The following is a 20,732-nucleotide window of genomic DNA, read 5'->3' on the forward strand; positions in this document are numbered from 1 at the left end:
CACTGTAAATGCGGGAAAGAGAAAAAAAAATGGAGATCTTCATTGTTCCTGCAGAGATCCATCCCCTGCCCCTCCCCCCACCCCGCTGTACACTCAAACTGCATATTAACATTAATTTTCATCATTACTGAGAAAAAATCCAGTTATGATTTTGGTGCACGAACAGTTATCGAACATAACCTCGAACAGCCGAATTTTTCTCAAATTGTTCGTGCCGAACGGCTCGAACACCGCCCAAAACAGCTCGAATTTGAGATTGGCGAACAGTTCGAGTAGAACAACGCTCATCTCTATTGCTTTCAACCAAGACAAATGCATTCACCGGGAAATGTCATTTTAACATTTTACAACCTTATTTGGCATTGTGGTGTGTGACACATCATCAAACACATCCTGATTCACTTATGAAGGAAGGATTGTGAAAGTCATAAACACTCTTTTTACAGACTTATTATTCTTAAAGGACCAGCAGTCGGGTATGCTTTGTTGTTCCCATTATTAAAGAGTGGGTCTGATATACTGTTATTGCATATGCAGTGACTGCAAGGGGTGCCAAAAAATTGGATGCACCCCAATACCCTTTTGAAGAGACATAGAGTAGGGTCTCAGTAAATAAAATGTTCCCATTATAAAGGAAAGGGTCTCCTATAGTGATAATGCCCATGCTATGACTGCAAGGACTGCCAAAAATTTGGGAAAAACTCTACTAACAATTTAAAGACACATAGAGCAGGGCCACAGTAGCCAGTATGACACATTCCCATTAGAAAGGAGAGTGTCTGCTATACAGTTATAGGGTATGCAGTGAGTCCAACGGCTGTCAAAATTTAGGAAAAACCCCACTAACAATTTAAACAAACAAAGAGCTGGGCCACATTAATGACATGTTCCCATTAGAAATGAGAGGGTCTTCTGTACAGTTATAGGGTATGCAGTGAGTCCAACGGCTGCCAAAATTTAGGAAAAACCACAACATCAATTTAAAGACACATAGAAGTGGGCCACAGTAACATGTTCCCATTAGAAAGGAGAGGGTCTGCTATACAGTTATAGGGTATGCAGTAAGTCAAACGGCTGCCAAAATGTAGGAAACACCCTACTAACAATTTAAAGACATATAGAGCTGGGGTATAGTAACGAGTATGACATATTCCCATTAAATAGGAGTGGGTCTCCCATACTGTTTGCCTATGAGTGAATGCAATGGCTGCCAAAAATTTGTAGGAACGCAAATGTCCCTTGCAAGAGACGTAGAGGTCGGAGGGCCTCCTGAAAACAATGTTCCCATTATTAGGAAGTGTGTCTCCCATACTCTTTACCTAAGCAGTGATGCAACGGCTGCCAAAAATTTGGAGGAACTTTAATGCCCCTTGCAAGAGATGTAGATATGGTGATATGGTAGATATAGTGATGATATGGAGGAGATTGAGGAAGATGGGGATGAGGAGAAGGAGGAGGTTAAGAGCAAATAGAAAAAATCAGGAAGCGTATACCCATGTCTGGGTATAAGACAGAGGTGCATGGGAATAGAGTTAGACCTCCCCAAAAAAAACACTGTATTTGAGTTTATGTTATCATTCGGTGGTGTTGAGAAGTCTGGCCCAATCCAGCCCTTGTTCATTTTTGTAAGAGTCAGCCTGTCAGCATTTTCAGTTGACAGGCAGATGCGCCTTTCGGTTATAATACCACCAGCGACACTTAAAACCTGCTCTGACAAAATGCTAGTGGCAGGGCAGGCCAGGACCTCCAAGCTGTAGAGAGCCAGTTGATGCCACGTGTACAGCTTGGATACCCAGGAATTATAAGGCACAGAGGAATCACGGAGGATGTTGGTACGGTCGGCAAGGTACTCCCTCAGCATCTTCCGAAATTTTTCCCTCCTTGGGAGTGTACCCCATGCCTCAGGGCCTCTGCGATGGGAGGGTCTGAGAAAACTGTCCCAGAACTTGGACAGTGTTCCCCTGCCTCTGCTGGATTTCATTTGTGTCTCTCTCGCCTGTAGTCCTTGGTTGTCCAACGAACTGTGACCTCTGCCGCCAGCGTTTTCAGATGGCAATTTTTTCAAAAATTCCACAACAAGGGCCTTCTCCTACTGCACCATTTTATTAGGCCTGTCATGCAAAGTAATAAGAGACAGAAAGATCTTCCTGTAGCGTGGGTCTAGAAGTGTCACCAACCAGTAATGACTGCCACCCAAAATTTGGACAACGCAAGGGTCATGGGAAAGGCAGCATAACAAACTCAGCCATGTGCACCAGACTGCAAAGAGGCAAGACTTCCGTGTCCTCACCAAGAAGATGACTGATTATTCTCTCCTCCTCCTCCTCTTCCTCATCCTCTCTGTCCTCAGGCCATCCACGCTGAACAGACGGTGTGACAGTTGTGCAGGTAGTACCGTCTATAGTGCATGAAACTAGCTCCTTTTCTTCCTCCTCCTCCTCTTCCTCATTGTCACCCATTCCACGTTAGGATGAGATGAGGCTGGGCTGTGTGTAATCACCCTGTGTGGTTCCTTGCTCCATCTCTTCGTGCTCCCCCTGCAATGCATCCACTTTAATTGTGAGCAGAGAGAGTTTCAGAAGACTGAGAAGCGGGATGGTAATGCTAATTTTGGCATCATCGCCGCTCACCATCTTGGTTGGGTCCTCAATGTTTTGGAGGATGGCACAGATGTCTGACTTCCATGTCCACTCCTGGGGTCTTATGTGTGGTGTCTGAACTGAATACCGATGACTTTGTTGATGCTGGTCCTCAACAACTGCCCTCTTCTGCTCACAAATCCTTCCCAACATCTGCAACGTTGATTTCCAATGTGTGGGGACATAGCACACCAGCTGGTGAGCCGGAAGCTGCAAACGCTACTGAAGTACGGCAAAGGTGGTGGAAGCTGTAGCTGACTTTCTAAAATGGGCACACACGCGGTGGACTTTGACAAGCAGTTTCGGGTAGGTTTTGAGATACCGCTGACGCACAAGGTTAAGCACATGGGCCAGGCATGGTACGTGTGTGAGCTCGCCTCGCCTCAGAGCCGCCACCAGATTCCAGCCATTGTAACACACGACCATGCCTTGCTGTAGGGTCAGCAGTGTCAGCCACAGATCTGCCTGCTCTTTCAGAGCTGTCCACAACTTTTCAGAGTTGTGTGATTTGTCACCTAAGCATTTAAGCTTCAGCACAGCCTGTTGCCGCTTGGCCGAGGCAGTGCTGCAGTGCTTACAGGTTGTGACGGAAGTGGTCATTTCAGAGATGGATGCTGAAGAGGAGAAGGAGAAGGTGCTGGAGCTGTTGAATTTGGTGACAACCCTGACTGACATCCCAAGGTTGGACTGGGTACCGGCTTCCACTATATTAACCCAGTGAGTTTATCCTGTACAGACGGTGCTCTTCTTCCTGCCATCTGTGTAGTGCTGTGCAGCAGAAAACTTGTGTGCAGGTGCAGGGAATGCAGAGTGACTGCGCACAAGTTAGGCTAAACAGACAGCAGGAAGAAGAGCGCAGTCCGTACAGGGTAAATTGCACAGGCACCGCATCCGGCTAGGAACTGCATATCACAGGGCCCCCTGTGACGTGCTGGGAAGTTGGGTTTTGTATGAAAATGCTGCTAGTTGGCGGGGATTTCTTGGCATCCCCCGGGTGCAAAGCTTGGCAGAACGAATTTAATAAAAAGGTATTTCACAGCAATCAGATAGCTAATATGGGCCATACAGGTAAGTATATATTCACATTCCCAGGGGTGACAGATTCCGTTTAACCTCTATTGCTATTGCATCTTTGAGTGAAAAAAAAATGAATGTCGTAAACTTTTCGCCTAAATGTCATACTTACATTAAATCAATCCAGGAGAGGACATGAGCAAATTTGCACAAAAATGTTGCGACTTTTAAAAAGACAGAAGAGATTAATCAAACTGAAACTTTTGTAAACCTCAAACCACCCCTACAATGATAAACATTAAAAAAAATAGTCAAACACATAAAAAATAGACTTTAAACAGGAGGAAATTGAAAGAAAAAATATTCAAATTGGTAAATAAAAAAAAATTAGATAATGTATCGAGACCTTTGTGTCACCCACTGATATACCCCCTTGTTTTCTCATTAAAAAGCTAAGGAGCAAAATGTGCAAAAGGTTCTTATCTGATGATTAAACTTGTGTATAACACAACAAAAATCAAGCTTAAATTTGTCAGCTGCTGCAGTCCCACGGGTTAAAAAAATCTAGAAATGCCAGAAGAGATGGAGATCCAAGAGAATAGTCTAGGACAGGGTTCCCCAACTCCAGTCCTCAAGGCCCACCAACAGGTCATGTTTTCAGGATTTCCTTAGTATTGCACAGGTGATGGGATTGTTGCCTGTGCAGGTGATGGGATTATCACCTGTGCAATACTAAGGAAATCCTGAAAACATGACCTGTTGGTGGGCCTTGAGGACTGGAGTTGGGGAACCCTGGTCTAGGATATAAAGTAGACTTGAATTGACTTGATTCAGTTTTATTATCAATGCGTTTCAAAGACTCCAGACGTCTTCATCAGGATATAAACTCATACAAAAAAGCCTGAAACATTTGTATCCTGGACAATCCTTTCTGATCTCCACCTATCGTTTCTCTTCTGACATAGTCTTCTCAGTCTCTTTTGTTGGCATTCCTCAAAGTGGATTTCCTTAAGGTCAATGGTTTCATACTTTTCTCATTCTCATTAATGCCCTGCCCCTTCATTTTTTCTGTCTGTAAAGCCATATATTCAAACTGTTGACATCTTCTGATTTTTCTAGCACAAAAAAAATTCTAAATGAGAAATATGTTATTTCCTTAATCTAAAAGGGTTTGTCTTGTAACCAGTTGCAATACACTTCAATTGTGATCCACACTATTTCTTAAGGCTTCATTGCATCTCCATGATCTACCCTCATTGAATGATGTGTAGAAAATATATACATCTGGAAGAGAAGAAAAGCTGGAAATGAGATGAAAATGTTAGAAAGGGGGGAGATAATCTAACAAAAGTATAATGTTAAGAAATTTTAGCTTTTTGATTCATTGACAACAGTAGCTAATTTACAGACAAGTACAAAGTATCAGAGATATTTCTGAATAGGTTTCTGTAAAGCTGTCTTAATGTCTTTGTTTCTAAAACTGTAGATAATGGGATTCATTAGTGGAGTAATAACAGTATAAAGAAATGATGTGATTTTATTAACATCTGACGTCTGATAACGTTTTGGAACACCATAAACACCAAATATGGTCCAGTAGAATATGAAGACCACAGCGAGGTGGGAGCTACAGGTGGAGAAGGCTTTCTGTCTGCTGACATTAGATGGGATCTGTAAGATGGCACGGATAATCTTCCCATAAGAAATAACTATTATTAAACTGGGAATAATTATAAATGGAATACTAAGTAAATATAATTGTATTTTTATAGGAAATGTATCAGAACAGGCAATGTCTTGTAAGGGAACAAGATCACAGAAGAAATGGTCAATGATGTTTGGACCACAGAACTTTATCCTTGAAGCTGCTAATATGTCGATGAATGCAGTGAAAAAACTGAGAAACCAAGAGCTGAGGACGAATCTCACACAATGAGCATATGTCATAATAGATGAGTAACGGAGGGGTTTACAGATGGCCACATATCTGTCATACGACATCACCGTGAGAAGAAGACATTCAAATATTTCTGCAGTACAGAAAAAATAAAATTGAGTCAAACAGTTAATAAAAGTAATTGTCCCCCCCTTATTTAATATAATATGAAGCATATTGGGGACGATATCTGTGGGTAACAAGATGTCACTGATGGACAGCTGTGAAATGAAGAAATACATTGCAGTGTGGAGCTTCTCACTGGTGGACACCAGGGCGATGATCAGGAGATTCCCACATACCGTGGCCCAGAATACTACAAAAAGCAGACAGAAGAGTAAATTTTTTGGTTTGCAATTCCATGAAAACCCAAGAGGACAAACTCTATGACATCAGTCTGATTGTTAACCTGCATAACAGATAAAAGAATAAATACAAAGCAAAAAAAAAAAAAGTAAATCAAATAAGTATGCATGATATAGTAAAATTGCATAATATAGAGTCCTGGATCTCCAGAAAGCAAAATGAATCAATTATTTTATTCTGAAATACAGATTAACACATTTCAGAGACCTACAATACAATAAATCACTTTAAACACCGGACATGTTCAGACTTGTTCGTTTGTTTTACTCCAGTAGCGAGGCGAGAAATGAACTAGTCGCGCAGCTGAGTTAATGATGGACTGGTGTGAGAGTGTTAGCAGGTAGACCACAGAGGAGGGTATTGCAGTAGTCGAGGCGGGAGATGATGAGGGCATGCACAAGCAGTTTAGAAGAATGAGGGTTGAGGAAAGGACGGATTCTGGGCGAGGTCTTTAACGCCAAAGGAAGAGAAGATCCTTAGTAGGAGGCAGTGGTCAACTGTGCTGAAGGCAGAGGACAGGTCAAGAAGAAGGAGCACAGAGAATTGTCTGCTGGCTTTGACTGTAAGTAAGTCGCTAGTAATTTTGGTCAGGACAGTTTCGGTGGAATGGTGGGGGCGGAAGCCAGATTGTCGGTTGTCAAAGAGGGAGTTAGATGAGAAGTACGAGGAAAGTTCAACGTGAACGTGTTGCTCAAGGAGTTTGGAGGCAAATGGGAGCAGTGATATGGGGCAGTAGCAGGACAAGGCGGTTGGTCGAGGGATGGATTTTTGAGGATTGGCATGATTGTGGCATGTTTGAAGGAAGCGGGGAAGGTACCAGAAGTTAGTGATAGGTTGAAGAGATGGGTTAGGGATGAGATGAGTGTGGGGGTGAGGTTGGGGAGGAGATGGGATGGGGTCAAGTGTGCAAGGGGTGAGGTGTGATTTGGAGAGGAAATAATTGATGTCCCCTTCCGTGATGTTGGAGAGGGAGGTTATGGGGGAGGGGCAATGGTCAGGAAAACAAAGGGGTTGTGGTGTTCAGACAGTAAAAATTTGACTTGTTTGGTTGATCTTGTTTTAGAAGTATGTGGCAAACTCCTCAGCACAGATGATTGAGGTCGGAGGGGGTAGTGGACGGCAGAATAGAGAGTTATAAGTGTTGAATAACTGTTTGGGGTTAGGATAAGGAAGATGTGAGGGTTGAGAAGTAGGACTGTTTAGCAGAGGAGAGGGCTGATTTGAGTGTGAGTGTTGCTTGTTTGAATGCAGTGAAGTCATCTTGCGAATGTGTTTTCTTCCAATACCGCTCTGCAACCCTGGATGCTTGCCAAAACTGTTTAGTGAGGTTGTTGTGCCAAGGTTTCCTATTGACTCGTCACACTCTGCCATGCAATAGCTGATGCGAGAGTGGCATTGTAGAAAGCAGTGGTGCTGTTTGTGTTGTGTAGTGAAGATATGGATATCAGTGGTAGAATAGAGTCACATAGTGTGTGAGTGTCTAGATGTGCAAGGCTTCTGCGGGGGTGTGCTAGTTGCTAGACATGGGTGACAGGTGAGGATGACAGTGATGAGAACGTGAGTAGATGGTGGTCAGATAAGGGTAGAGAGGAGGTTGAGGAGTTTGATAGGGAGCAGAGTCGGGTGAAGATGAGGTCCAGTGTATGTACGTCTGTTTGGGTAGCTGAGGAAGACCACTGAGTAAGTCCAAAAGATGAGAAAGTGACAGGAGTTTGGATGCTGCTGACTGGCGAGTGTCAGTGGAGATGTTGAAATCGCCCATGATGATTGTGGGAATGTCAGCAAAGAGAAAGTAAAGAAGCCAGATGGAGAATTCGTCAATAAAGACAGTGACCGGGCTACGGGGTCAGTATATGACAGCCACTTGGAGAGTAGTTGCAGACAGAGTGGAATTCAAGATAAGGGAGAATAAGGGAGGGTAGAGGAGGGGTAGGACTAAAGGTGCAGTTGGTAGAAAGGAGAAGACCCACTCCTCCACCCTGTCTGTTACCAGTGCGGGGAGTGTGAGTGAAGTGGAGGCCACTATAAGACAGCGCAGGAGGGGAGGCAGTGTCAGAGGATGTCAACCATGTCTCTATGATGTTCAGGAAAGAGAGATTACGAATGATAAAGAGTGCTCCAGAGAGAGGGAGCAGGGGGCCGGGTGTCAGGGGCACAGTTTTTACATAGGAGAGATTGCGGTCGTTTGTAGTTGTTTGGAAGAGATAGGAGGGGGAATTGGTGGGAGGTGTAAGCTGTGGGGGTCCAGGAGTGGGTGATATGTCGCCATCAGTGAGGATAAACAGAGAGAGGGAGAAAAGGTGAGAGAAGGAGAGTGTCAGGCTTTTTTTCTTTTTTGGTAGAATAGATCTGAGGTTGAGGAGCATGTCAGCAGATGAGATCAGGTGGGGAGGTAAGAGGGAAGGAGAGATGATTATTTGGCTGGAGAGTGCTGGGGTTTGGGGATAGTGAAGGAGAGTAAGGATTAGTGGTACAAAGACAATAAGGGCATATGTAAGCATAGTGAAGGTTTATGTAAGTAGTTATTCATACCTTCTAGTCACTTCTGGCCCATCTCTGGCATATTTATAGTTAGACCCTTAAGAATGACCCTTCAGAGCTAGACCGGTCTTAGCCAGACCTGAGTCTCTGGATATAAGAAACTCTTAAAAGCACATGGAGTAGACAGGTATGATCATAAGGCAGAAGGGAGGAGCCGCAGGGATACTGGACACAAAGCAGAGGGTGGGAGAGGGGAGTAATTAGGAGCCAGAGGCTAAATACATTCAGGAAATAGACAGATGGGGACCAGTTTGTGTTGAGATCAAAGGTTTGTGGTGATAAACAAGGATATAGACAGATTGAAATAAGCAGAGATCAATGGGTACAGCAGATATTGGGTGCAGGACACATATCAAGGATATAGACAGATTGAAATAAGCAGGCATCAATGGGTACAGCAGATATTAGGTGCAGGACACATACCAAGGATATAGATAGATTGAAATATGCAGGGATCAATGGGTACAGCAGATATTGGGTGCAGGACACATACCAAGGATATAGACAGATTGAAATATGCAGGGATCAATGGATACAGCAAATATTGGGTGCAGGACACATACCAATGATAAAGACAGATTGAACTAAGCAGGGATCAATGGGTACAGCAGATATTGGGTGCAGGACACATACCTGTGGATAAAACAAACAGATGGTCAGATAAAGAGTGGTGGCGAGGGGTTATATTTCTGTCATATTTCTAATTAGACCCTTAAGAGCGACCCTTCAGAGCCAGACCAGTCTTATCCAGACCTGAGTCTTTGGTTATATATATTCTTCTACCATAATTCATGAAATCTTTGGAAGACACATCTGTGCTAAGGTAAATCCAACAATCACTAAATCTTAGCACTGTAAAAGAAGCAAACAGATGATTTTATCATGTTATGTATGGGACAATGATGGCGGAGAAGACCTTGCTTGACCTATCTAGGCTGGCACAAGAAGGAACTTCCTACTGAGTCTTCATCCATATGCCACCACCAACTCTTTACTGTCCAGAATAAGGTCTAGATCAGGAATTTACTGGTAGTATTAAAAAATTAATAGCATTTTGCCTTCAACACTTAACAAAATTATGAAAAAATTGAAATTTTACTTACATTCTATAGCAAATCGTTCGTGTGGATGACTTTGACTGAGATAGTAAGAAAGTTTTCCTACATGTACTATCTCCGTAAGAATTGTTTGTACTTACGTAAGATATGTCCATATTCTTCTTACTCTCTCATGAGTTTAGAAGAAATAAATCACAACATAAAAGAAAAAAAAACCTTCAACAATTCAGTTTCTATAAGATGATGTGACATAAGCAAAAACAATTGCTCATAGAATAGAAGCTATGACATGACATCCAGCACAGTATATATATATTCTAAGCTATTACCTCTATGGAGATGAAGTCTTTGTCTCCAAGGTCTCCTGAGGTTTAGTTTAGAGATTAATCTAGAAATAATTCACAGCTTATGACTGAGCCTAAAATTAAATGTAATATTTTTGCTTGGTTTATGCATAGCTTTGTGAAAATGGCTCTTAGCCATCATCCTGTTAACAAACATTATAGAGCTTAGAAAGGTAGGACTCATTGGCCTCGTAAAACTTTCAATGCTGAAAACATGTGATATGTCATGATTTTAAATATGTTGAAAATGTTAAAAAATTGGAGAGCTTGGAAAAACGTATTAATAAGAAAATATAAGAAAGTAAGCATTGCTTACACTTTGATACCTCTGCTGTTCCAACGCGACCTCTCTCTGCTGCTTCCCTCCAGTCTTAGTTGATAGGGCCGCAGTAGTCTCGTCCCATCAACAACCTTTGACTACTGCAGCCATTCACTGGCCTCAGCGGTGTTGATAAAGCAGATAGCACAAGAGTTTTGGGGAAACTGATTGTCTGTAGTGGTTTCTTGTTGTGGAAGGGATGTGATTGCTACAGTTTTGCCAACAAAGAACTCCAAGGAGCAGCAGAGTCAAACACTTAAGTAGCAGAGACATACCCCTTACCAACATACAGTACAGACCAAAAGTTTGGACACACCTTCTCATTTAAAGATTTTTCTGTATTTTCATGACTATGAAAATTGTACATTCACACTGAAGGCATCAAAACTATGAATTACCACATGTGGAATTATATACTTAACAAAAAAGTGTGAAACAACTGAAAATATGTCTTATATTCTAGGTGCTTCAAAGTAGCCACCTTTTGCTTTGATGACTGCTTTGCACACTTTTGGCATTCTTTTGATGAGCTTCAAGTGGTAGTCACCAGAAATGGTTTTCACTTCACAGGTGTGCCCTGTCAGGTTTAGTAAGTGGGATTTCTTGCCTTATAAATGGGGTTGGGACCATCAGTTGTGTTGTGCAGAAGTCTGGTGGATACACAACTGATAGTCCTACTGAATAGACTGTTAGAATTTGTATTATGTCAAGAAAAAAGCAGCTAAGTAAATAAAAACGAGTGGCCATCATTACTTTAAGAAATGAAGGTCAGTCAGTCCGAAAAATTGGGCAAACTTTGAAAGTGTCCCCAAGTGCAGTTGCAAAAACCATCAAGCGCTACAAAGAAACTGGCTCACATGAGGACCGCCCCAGGAAAGGAAGACCAAGAGTCACCTCTGCTTCTGAGGATAAGTTTATCCAAGTCACCAGCCTCAGAAATCGCAGGTTAACAGCAGCTCAGATTAGAGACCAGGTCAATGCCACACAGAGTTCTAGCAGCAGACACATCTCTACAACCACTGTTAAGAGGAGACTTTGTGCAGCAGGCCTTCATGGTAAAATAGCTGCTAGCAAACCACTGCTAAGGACAGGCAACAAGCAGAAGAGACTTGTTTGGGCTAAAGAATACAAGGAATGGACATTAGACCAGTGGAAATCTGTGCTTTGGTCTGATGAGTCCAAATTTGAAATCTTTGGTTCCAACCACCGTGTCTTTGTGCGACGCAGAAAAGGTGAACGGATGGACTCTACATGCCTGGTTCCCACCGTGAAGCATGGAGGGGGAGGTGTGATGGTGTGGGGGTGCTTTGCTGGTGACACTGTTGGGGATTTATTCAAAATTGAAGGCATACTGAACCAGCATGGCTACCACAGCATCTTGCAGCGGCATGCTATTCCATCCGGTTTGCGTTTAGTTGGACCATCATTTAATTTTCAACAGGACAATGACCCAAAACACACCTCCAGGCTGTGTAAGGGCTATTTGACCAAGAACGAGAGTGATGGATTGCTACGCCAGATGACCTGGCCTCCACAGTCACCAGACCTGAACCCAATCGAGATGGTTTGGGTTGAGCTGGACCGCAGAGTGAAGGCAAAAGGGCCAACAAGTGCTAAGCATCTCTGGGAACTCCTTCAAGATTGTTGGAAGACCATTTCCGGTGATTACCTCTTGTAGCTCTTCAAGAGAATGCCAAAAGTGTGCAAAGCAGTCATCAAAGCAAAAGGTGGCTTCTTTGAAGAACCTAGAATATAAGACATATTTTACGTTGTTTCACACTTTTTTGTTAAGTATATAATTCCATATGTGTTAATTCATAGTTTTGATGCCTTCAGTGTAAATGTACAGTACAGACCAAAAGTTTGGACACACCTTCTCATTTAAAGATTTTTCTGTATTTTCATGACTATGAAAATTGTACATTCACACTGAAGGCATCAAAACTATGAATTAACACATGTGGAATTATATACTTAGCAAAAAAGTGTGAAACAACTGAAAATATGTCTTATATTCTAGGTTCTTCAAAGTAGACACCTTTTGCTTTGATGACTGCTTTGCACACTATTGGCATTCTCTTGATGAGCTTCAAGAGGTAGTCACCGGAAATGGTCTTCCAACAATCTTGAAGGAGTTCCCAGAGATGCTTAGCACTTGTTGCCCCTTTTGTCTTCACTCTGCGGTCCAGCTCAACCCAAACCATCTCGATTGGGTTCAGGTCTGGTGACTGTGGAGGCCAGGTCATCTAGCGTAGCACCCCATCACTCTCCTTCTTGGTCAAATAGCCCTTTCACAGCCTGGAGGTGTGTTTGGGGTCATTGTCCTGTTGAAAAATAAATGATGGTCCAACTAAATGCAAACCGGGTGGAATAGCATGCCGCTGCAAGATGCTGTGGTAGCCATGCTGGTTCAGTATGCCTTCAATTTTGAATAAATCCCCAACAGTGTCACCAGCAAATCACCCCCACACCATCACACCTCCTCCTCCATGCTTCACGGTGGGAACCAGGCATGTAGAGTCCATCCGTTCACCTTTTCTGCGTCGCACAAAGACACGGTGGTTGGAACCAAAGTTCTCAAATTTGGACTTATCAGACCTAAGCACAGATTTCCACTGGTCTAATGTCCATTCCTTGTGTTCTTTAGCCCAAACAAGTCTCTTCTACTTGTTGCCTGTCCTTAGCAGTGGTTTCCTAGCAGCTATTTTACCATGAAGGCCTGCTGCACAAAGTCTCCTCTTAACAGTTGTTGAAGAGATGTGTCTGCTGCTAGAACTCTGTGTGGCATTGACCTGGTCTCTAATCTGAGCTGCTGTTAACATGCGATTTCTGAGGCTGGTGACATGGATAAACTTATCCTCAGAAGCACAGGTGACTCTTGGTCTTCCTTTCATGGGGCGGTCCTCATGTGTGCCAGTTTCTTTGTAGCGCTTGATGTTTTTTGCAACTGCACTTGGGGACACTTTCAAAGTTTCCCCAATTTTTCGCACTGACTGACCTTCATTTCTTAAACTAATGATGGCCACTCATTTTTCTTTACTTAGCTGCTTTTTTCTTGCCATAATACAAATTCTAACAGTCTATTCAGTAGGACTATCAGCTGTGTATCCACCAGACTTCTGCACAACACAACTGATGGTCCCAACCCCATTTATAAGGCAAGAAATCCCACTTATTAAACCTGAGAGGGCACACCTGTGAAGTGAAAACCATTTCCGGTGACTACCACTTGAAGCTCATCAAGAGAATGCCAAGAGTGTGCAAAGCAGTCATCAAAGCAAAAGGTGGCTACTTTGAAGAACCTAGAATATAAGACATATTTTCAGTTGTTTCACACTTTTTTGTTAAGTATATAATTCCACATGTGTTAATTCATAGTTTTGATGCCTTCAGTGTGAATGTACAATTTTCATAGTCATGAAAATACAGAAAAATCTTTAAATGAGAAGGTGTGTCCAAACTTTTCGTCTGTACTGTACAATTTTCATAGTCCTGAAAATACAGAAATTTCTTTAAATGAGAAGGTGTGTCCAAACTTTTGGTCTGTACTGTATTCCTCACTGTGATCCTCCTTCCTCCCACCATGCCGAGAGCCCGGAGACAACTGATCCCACTCTTGGACACTCTGAACTGCTGTTCACTTTTCCATTTATAGATTCGGACCTCCCGACCGGTCCACTTGAAGTGGGGCAAGAGGAGGTCGCGTGTAGCGATGCCCAAATATTTGAGCATCCAGGGTCACACAAAGGAGATGGTGGGAAAGTGTCACAAGAGGTGGATGATGATGAGACACAATTGCCAGAAAGTCAGGAGGAGGACCAGGGTGCGGAAGTGGAAGACGAGGTGGTAGAGGATATAGTAACTGACCCAACTTGGCAGGAGGACATGCAGGGCGAGGACAGCAGCACACAGGGGGAGGGAGGCAGAGCACCCCAACAGGCAGGAAGAAGCAGTGTGGTGGCCGAAGATAGAAGGCAGGCAACCGTTCCCCATAACACAAACACGGAGGAAATTGCCAGTACAACTGTTAGGTCTTCCTTAGTCTGGTTGTTTTTAAAGACTCTGCCGATAACCCCAAAAAGGCCATTTGCACCACCTGCCAGGCCAGCATCAGAAGGGGTGGCAAAACAACCAGTCTGACCACCACGAGCATGATCAGGCACATGGCAGCAAAGCACCTGACTTTGTGGGCCGAACCCCAGGGTCCATGAACAGTGTCTGCAGGTGGCAACATTGCTTCTTCCACTGTTGTGCATGCAAGCCAATCCCCTGTCCATGGTGCATGCGAAGATGCCTCCTGCCCTGCACCTGTCGTTGCGCACTCTCAAGTAGCAGCATAAGGAAGCATGTCCATGTCCTTGTCCCAACGCAGCGTTCAGTTGTCCATACCCCAGCCCTTGGAACCAAATCGCAAATATGCAGCCAATGCCCCACAGGCCACATTACTAAACTCTCACATTTCACACTGCTTGTGCTCGAAATGTTAGCTTTTAGGCTTGTGGAGACGGAAGCATTCCGCAACCTGATGGCGGCAGCCGTCCCTCGGTATTCGATCCCCAGCCAACACTATTTCTTCCGGTGTGCTGTCCCCGCATTACACAAGTGCTTGCTGGCAGGGATGGTACATCTCGCTGAGGGCACACTGGGTTAACATAGTGGAAGCAGGGACTCAGTCAGACCTTGGCACAGAACACGTCCTCCTGATGGCAAGGATTGCGGGCCCTAGGTCAATCAGGGTTGCCCCCACGGTTTACAGCTCCTGCACCTCATCCTCCTCCGCCTCCTCCTCCGAAATGGCCACATCATTCAAAAGCTGTAACCACTGCAGCACTGCCTCGACCAAGCGGCAACAGGCTGTGCTGAAGCTAATATGCTTAGGTGACGAACAGCACAATGCTGAAGAGTTGTGAATAGCTCAGAAAGAGCAGGCAGATCTGTGGCTCACACCGCTGAACCTACAGCCCGGCATGGTCATGAGTGACAATGGCCGGAACCTGGTGGCGGCTCTGAGGCGAAGCGAGCTCAAACACGTACCATGCCTGGCCCATGTGCTTAACCTCGTAGTTCAGTTTTTTCTCAAATCCTACCCAGAGCTTCCGGATCTGCTTGTTAAAGTACGCCACCTGTGTGCCCATTTTAGAAAGTTAGCTACAGCTTCCGACACCCTTGCCGTGTTTCTGCAGCGTTTGCAGCGTCCGGCTCACAGACTGGTATGTAATGTCCCTACGCATTGGAACTCTACACTCCAAATGTTGGGAGGGATTTGTGAGCAGAAGTGGGCAGTTGTTGAGTATCAGCATCAACTAGGCCATCGGTATTCAGTTCAGACTCCACACATAAGGCCTCCGGAGTGGACATGGATTTCAGAAATATGTACCATCCTCCAAAACTTTGAGGACTCCACCAAGATGGTGAGCGGCGATGATGCCATAAATAGCATCACCATCCTGCTTCTCTGTCTTCTGAAATGCTCTCTGCTCACAATCAAAGAGGATGCATTGCAGGCAGAGCACGATGAGATGGAGCAAGGAACCATAAAGGGTGATTACACACGGCCCAGCCACTTCTCATACCAACGTGGATTAGGTGACAATGAGGAAGAAGAGGAAGAGGAAGGACAGGAGCTAGTTTCATGCACTATAAATAGTACTACCTGCACAGCTGTCATACCATCTGTTCAGCTTGGATGGCCAGAGGACAGAGAGGAGGAGGAGTAGGAGAGCATGGTCAGTCATCCTCTCAGTGAGGACACGGAAGTCTTGCCTGTTAGTAGTCTGGCAAGCATGGCTGAGTTTATGTTACGCTGTCTTTCCCATGACCCTCGCATTCTCAAAATTTTGGGTGACAATCATTACTGGTTGGTGACTAGAGATGAGCGTTGTTCTACTCGAACTGTTCGCCAATCTCAAATTCGAGCTGTTTTGGGCGGTGTTCGAGCCGGTCGGCGAACACGAACAATTTGAGAAAAATTCGGCTGTTCGAGGTTATGTTCGATAACTGTTCGTGCACCAAAATCATAACTGGATTTTTTCTCAGTAATGATGAAAATTAATGTTAATACGCAGTTTGAGTGTACAGCGGGGCGGGGGGAGGGGCAGGGGATGGATCTCTGCAGGAACAATGAAGATCTCCATTTTTTTTTCTCTTTCCCGCATTTACAGTGGGGAGATGCAATCTGTCAGCCTATCAGCAGCGCACACACGGAGCGAAGTGCTTTTTTTCACACAAGCAAGGGCATGTGTGATTGGCAGTGTATGTCACATGTCCTTGCCCTATAAGACCAAGCCATTTTCCCCGTCGCCACCATTTTCTCACTGCTGCAGCTGCGTGTTAGACGGCACCGCTGTTGCTGTGTGCGCTATACCTTGTTAATTTCAAGCCAATTTTCGCACAAATATACAGATAGCTTGGGAGTAGGGAATAGTTGTGATTGCAGTCCTTTTAAGGACTAGGTTACAGCATTTCCTACGACTTTTATCAGGCAGGTCTGTGCTCTTAAATAGATAGATTGTGGGAGTAAAGACTAATTGTAATTGGAGTCCTTTTCAGGACTAGGTTACATCAGTTCCTATCAGTTTTTGCCAGGCAGGTCTGTACCAGTGCTTTGCAAGTTTTTTTCACAGCATTTGGCTGAATCTAGCAAAGCTAATCCTTTTTGGCCTATTGCAGAGTGTGTTAGTCAGTGGAGTAGCCTATCTGTGTTGCAAGATATACCACCTGTGTATAGAATACCAATTTTTTTACTGCACCTAGTGAAGTAAAATCTTTTGGGCATAGCATCATTCTATTAGTCCATCTATACTGACCTCCATCAGGTTGCAAACTGAATATAATTTTTTTCTGCATCTAGCTCTGAAAAAATATTTGGGCTTCTAGCAGTGTGTGGGACTTGGTCTATTAGTCCATCTATACTGACCTCCATCAGGTTGCAAATTAAAAATAATTTTTTTCTTCATTTAGCTCTGAAAAAATATTTGGGCTTCTAGCAGTGTGTGGGACTTGTTCTATTAGTCCTTCTATACTGACCTCCAGCAGGTTGCAAATTGAATATAATTTTTTTCTGCATCTAGCTCTGAAAAAATATTTTGGCTTCTAGCGGTGTGTGGGACTTGGTCTATTAGTCCATCTATACTGACCTCCATCAGGTTGCAAATTAAAAATAATTTTTTTCTGCATCTAGCTCTGAAAAAATATTTGGGCTTCTAGCAGTGTGTGGGACTTGGTCTATTAGTCCATCTATACTGACCTCCATCAGGTTGCAAATTAAAAATAATTTTTTTCTTCATTTATCTCTGAAAAAATATTTGGGCTTCTAGCAGCGTGTGGGACTTGTTCTATTAGTCCATCTATACTGACCTCCATCAGGTTGCAAATTAAAAAAAAATTTTTCTGCATCTAGCTCTGAAAAAATATTTGGGCTTCTAGCAGTGTGTGGGACTTGGTCTATTAGTCCATCTATACTGACCTCCATCAGGTTGCAAATTAAAAATAATTTTTTTCTGCATCTAGCTCTGAAAAAATATTTGGGCTTCTAGCAGTGTGTGGGACTTGGTCTATTAGTCCATCTATACTGACCTCCATCAGGTTGCAAATTGAATAAAAAAATTTTCTGCATCTAGCTCTGAAAAAATATTTGGGCTTCTAGCGGTGTGTGGGACTTGGTCTATTAGTCCATCTATACTGACCTCCATCAGGTTGCAAATTAAAAATAATTTTTTTCTGCATCTAGCTCTGAAAAAATATTTGGGCTTCTAGCAGTGTGTGGGACTTGGTCTATTAGTCCATCTATACTGACCTCCATCAGGTTGCAAATTAAAAATAATTTTTTTCTGCATCTAGCTCTGAAAAAATATTTGGGCTTCTAGCGGTGTGTGGGACTTGTTCTATTAGTCCTTCTATACTGACGTCCAGCAGGTTGCAAATTGAATATAATTTTTTTCTGCATCTAGCTCTGAAAAAATATTTGGGCTTCTAGCGGTGTGTGGGACTTGGTCTATTAGTCCATCTATACTGACCTCCATCAGGTTGCTAATTAAAAATAATTTTTTTCTGCATCTAGCTCTGAAAAAAAATTTGGGCTTCTAGCAGTGTGTGGGACTTGGTCTATTAGTCCATCTATACTGACCTCCATCAGGTTGCAAATTAAAAATAATTTTTTTCTGCATCTAGCTCTGAAAAAATATTTGGGCTTCTAGCAGTGTGTGGGACTTGGTCTATTAGTCCATCTATACTGACCTCCATCAGGTTGCAAATTAAAAATAATTTTTTTCTTCATTTAGCTCTGAAAAAATATTTGGGCTTCTAGCAATGTGTGGGACTTGTTCTATTAGTCCTTCTATACTGACCTCCAGCAGGTTGCAAATTGAATATAATTTTTTTCTGCATCTAGCTCTGAAAAAATATTTGGGCTTCTAGCGGTGTGTGGGACTTGGTCTATTAGTCCATCTATACTGACCTCCATCAGGTTGCAAATTAAAAATAATTTTTTTCTGCATCTAGCTCTGAAAAAATATTTGGGCTTCTAGCGGTGTGTGGGACTTGGTCTATTAGTCCATCTATACTGACCTCCATCAGGTTGCAAATTAAAAATAATTTTTTTCTGCATCTAGCTCTGAAAAAATATTTGGGCTTCTAGCAGTGTGTGGGACTTGGTCTATTAGTCCATCTATACTGACCTCCATCAGGTTGCAAATTAAAAATAATTTTTTTCTGCATCTAGCTCTGAAAAAATATTTGGGCTTCTAGCAGTGTGTGGGACTTGGTCTATTAGTCCATCTATACTGACCTCCATCAGGTTGCAAATTGAATAAAAAAATTTTCTGCATCTAGCTCTGAAAAAATATTTGGGCTTCTAGCGGTGTGTGGGACTTGGTCTATTAGTCCATCTATACTGACCTCCATCAGGTTGCAAATTAAAAATAATTTTTTTCTGCATCTAGCTCTGAAAAAATATTTGGGCTTCTAGCAGTGTGTGGGACTTGGTCTATTAGTCCATCTATACTGACCTCCATCAGGTTGCAAATTAAAAATAATTTTTTTCTGCATCTAGCTCTGAAAAAATATTTGGGCTTCTAGCGGTGTGTGGGACTTGTTCTATTAGTCCTTCTATACTGACGTCCAGCAGGTTGCAAATTGAATATAATTTTTTTCTGCATCTAGCTCTGAAAAAATATTTGGGCTTCTAGCGGTGTGTGGGACTTGGTCTATTAGTCCATCTATACTGACCTCCATCAGGTTGCAAATTAAAAATAATTTTTTTCTGCATCTAGCTCTGAAAAAAAATTTGGGCTTCTAGCAGTGTGTGGGACTTGGTCTATTAGTCCATCTATACTGACCTCCATCAGGTTGCAAATTAAAAATAATTTTTTTCTGCATCTAGCTCTGAAAAAATATTTGGGCTTCTAGCAGTGTGTGGGACTTGGTCTATTAGTCCATCTATACTGACCTCCATCAGGTTGCAAATTAAAAATAATTTTTTTCTTCATTTAGCTCTGAAAAAATATTTGGGCTTCTAGCAATGTGTGGGACTTGTTCTATTAGTCCTTCTATACTGACCTCCAGCAGGTTGCAAATTGAATATAATTTTTTTCTGCATCTAGCTCTGAAAAAATATTTGGGCTTCTAGCGGTGTGTGGGACTTGGTCTATTAGTCCATCTATACTGACCTCCATCAGGTTGCAAATTAAAAATAATTTTTTTCTGCATCTAGCTCTGAAAAAATATTTGGGCTTCTAGCGGTGTGTGGGACTTGGTCTATTAGTCCATCTATACTGACCTCCATCAGGTTGCAAATTAAAAATAATTTTTTTCTGCATCTAGCTCTGAAAAAATATTTGGGCTTCTAGCAGTGTGTGGGACTTGGTCTATTAGTCCATCTATACTGACCTCCATCAGGTTGCAAATTGAATAAAAAAAATTTCTGCATCTAGCTCTGAAAAAATATGTGGGCTTCTAGCGGTGTGTGGGACTTGGTCTATTAGTCCATCTATACTGACCTCCATCAGGTTGCAAATTAAAAATAATTTTTTTCTGCATCTAACCCAGCCAATAGTTTTGGCCTAATTCCACAGTTTGGCCACTCAGCTCTGCTCGGTTACCATCCATTGTTTTTTTGTGCAAACAACTCCAGAGTTGTGAATTAGTTAACCACCAAAATGAGTGGAAAAAGGCCTGCTGCTGGTGGAAAGGGGAATAGGCGTGTTGGGAAGGGGAAAAAAGGTTGTGTCCGTGGGGTAGGTGCAGAAGAAAGACCATCTTCCAGCCAAACTAAAATGTCTACTTCTTTTAGCGGACAATGTGATAAGATCCCTTTCTTACGGCCACGCCAATCGCTACAAATTCCAGATGAGGCACAAAAACAGCAGGTGCTTCAACGGATATCAAGTGCTCCTTTAAGTGGGCTCTCCTCCACATCAACTTCAACATCACAAATACTCCAGTCCTCAAAGGTGTCACCCAAATCGCACTTGCTTCCTCACAGCTCCCAAATCTCCAGCTGCCCGTCTGAGTATGAGG

At 42.9% G+C, this 20,732-nt stretch overlaps 1 pseudogene; it reads right to left on the minus strand.

Moving 5' to 3' along the window:
• Window positions 1–5,075: 5,075 nt before the first annotated feature.
• LOC141167542 (olfactory receptor 1M1-like) lies at window positions 5,076–6,004 on the minus strand (annotated as a pseudogene).
• Window positions 6,005–20,732: the final 14,728 nt, after the last annotated feature.

This window comes from Phyllobates terribilis, unplaced genomic scaffold (genome assembly GCF_046119375.1).
Source record: "Phyllobates terribilis strain yellow unplaced genomic scaffold, ASM4611937v1 Scaffold_11__3_contigs__length_659146591, whole genome shotgun sequence".
NCBI lineage: Eukaryota > Metazoa > Chordata > Amphibia > Anura > Dendrobatidae > Phyllobates > Phyllobates terribilis.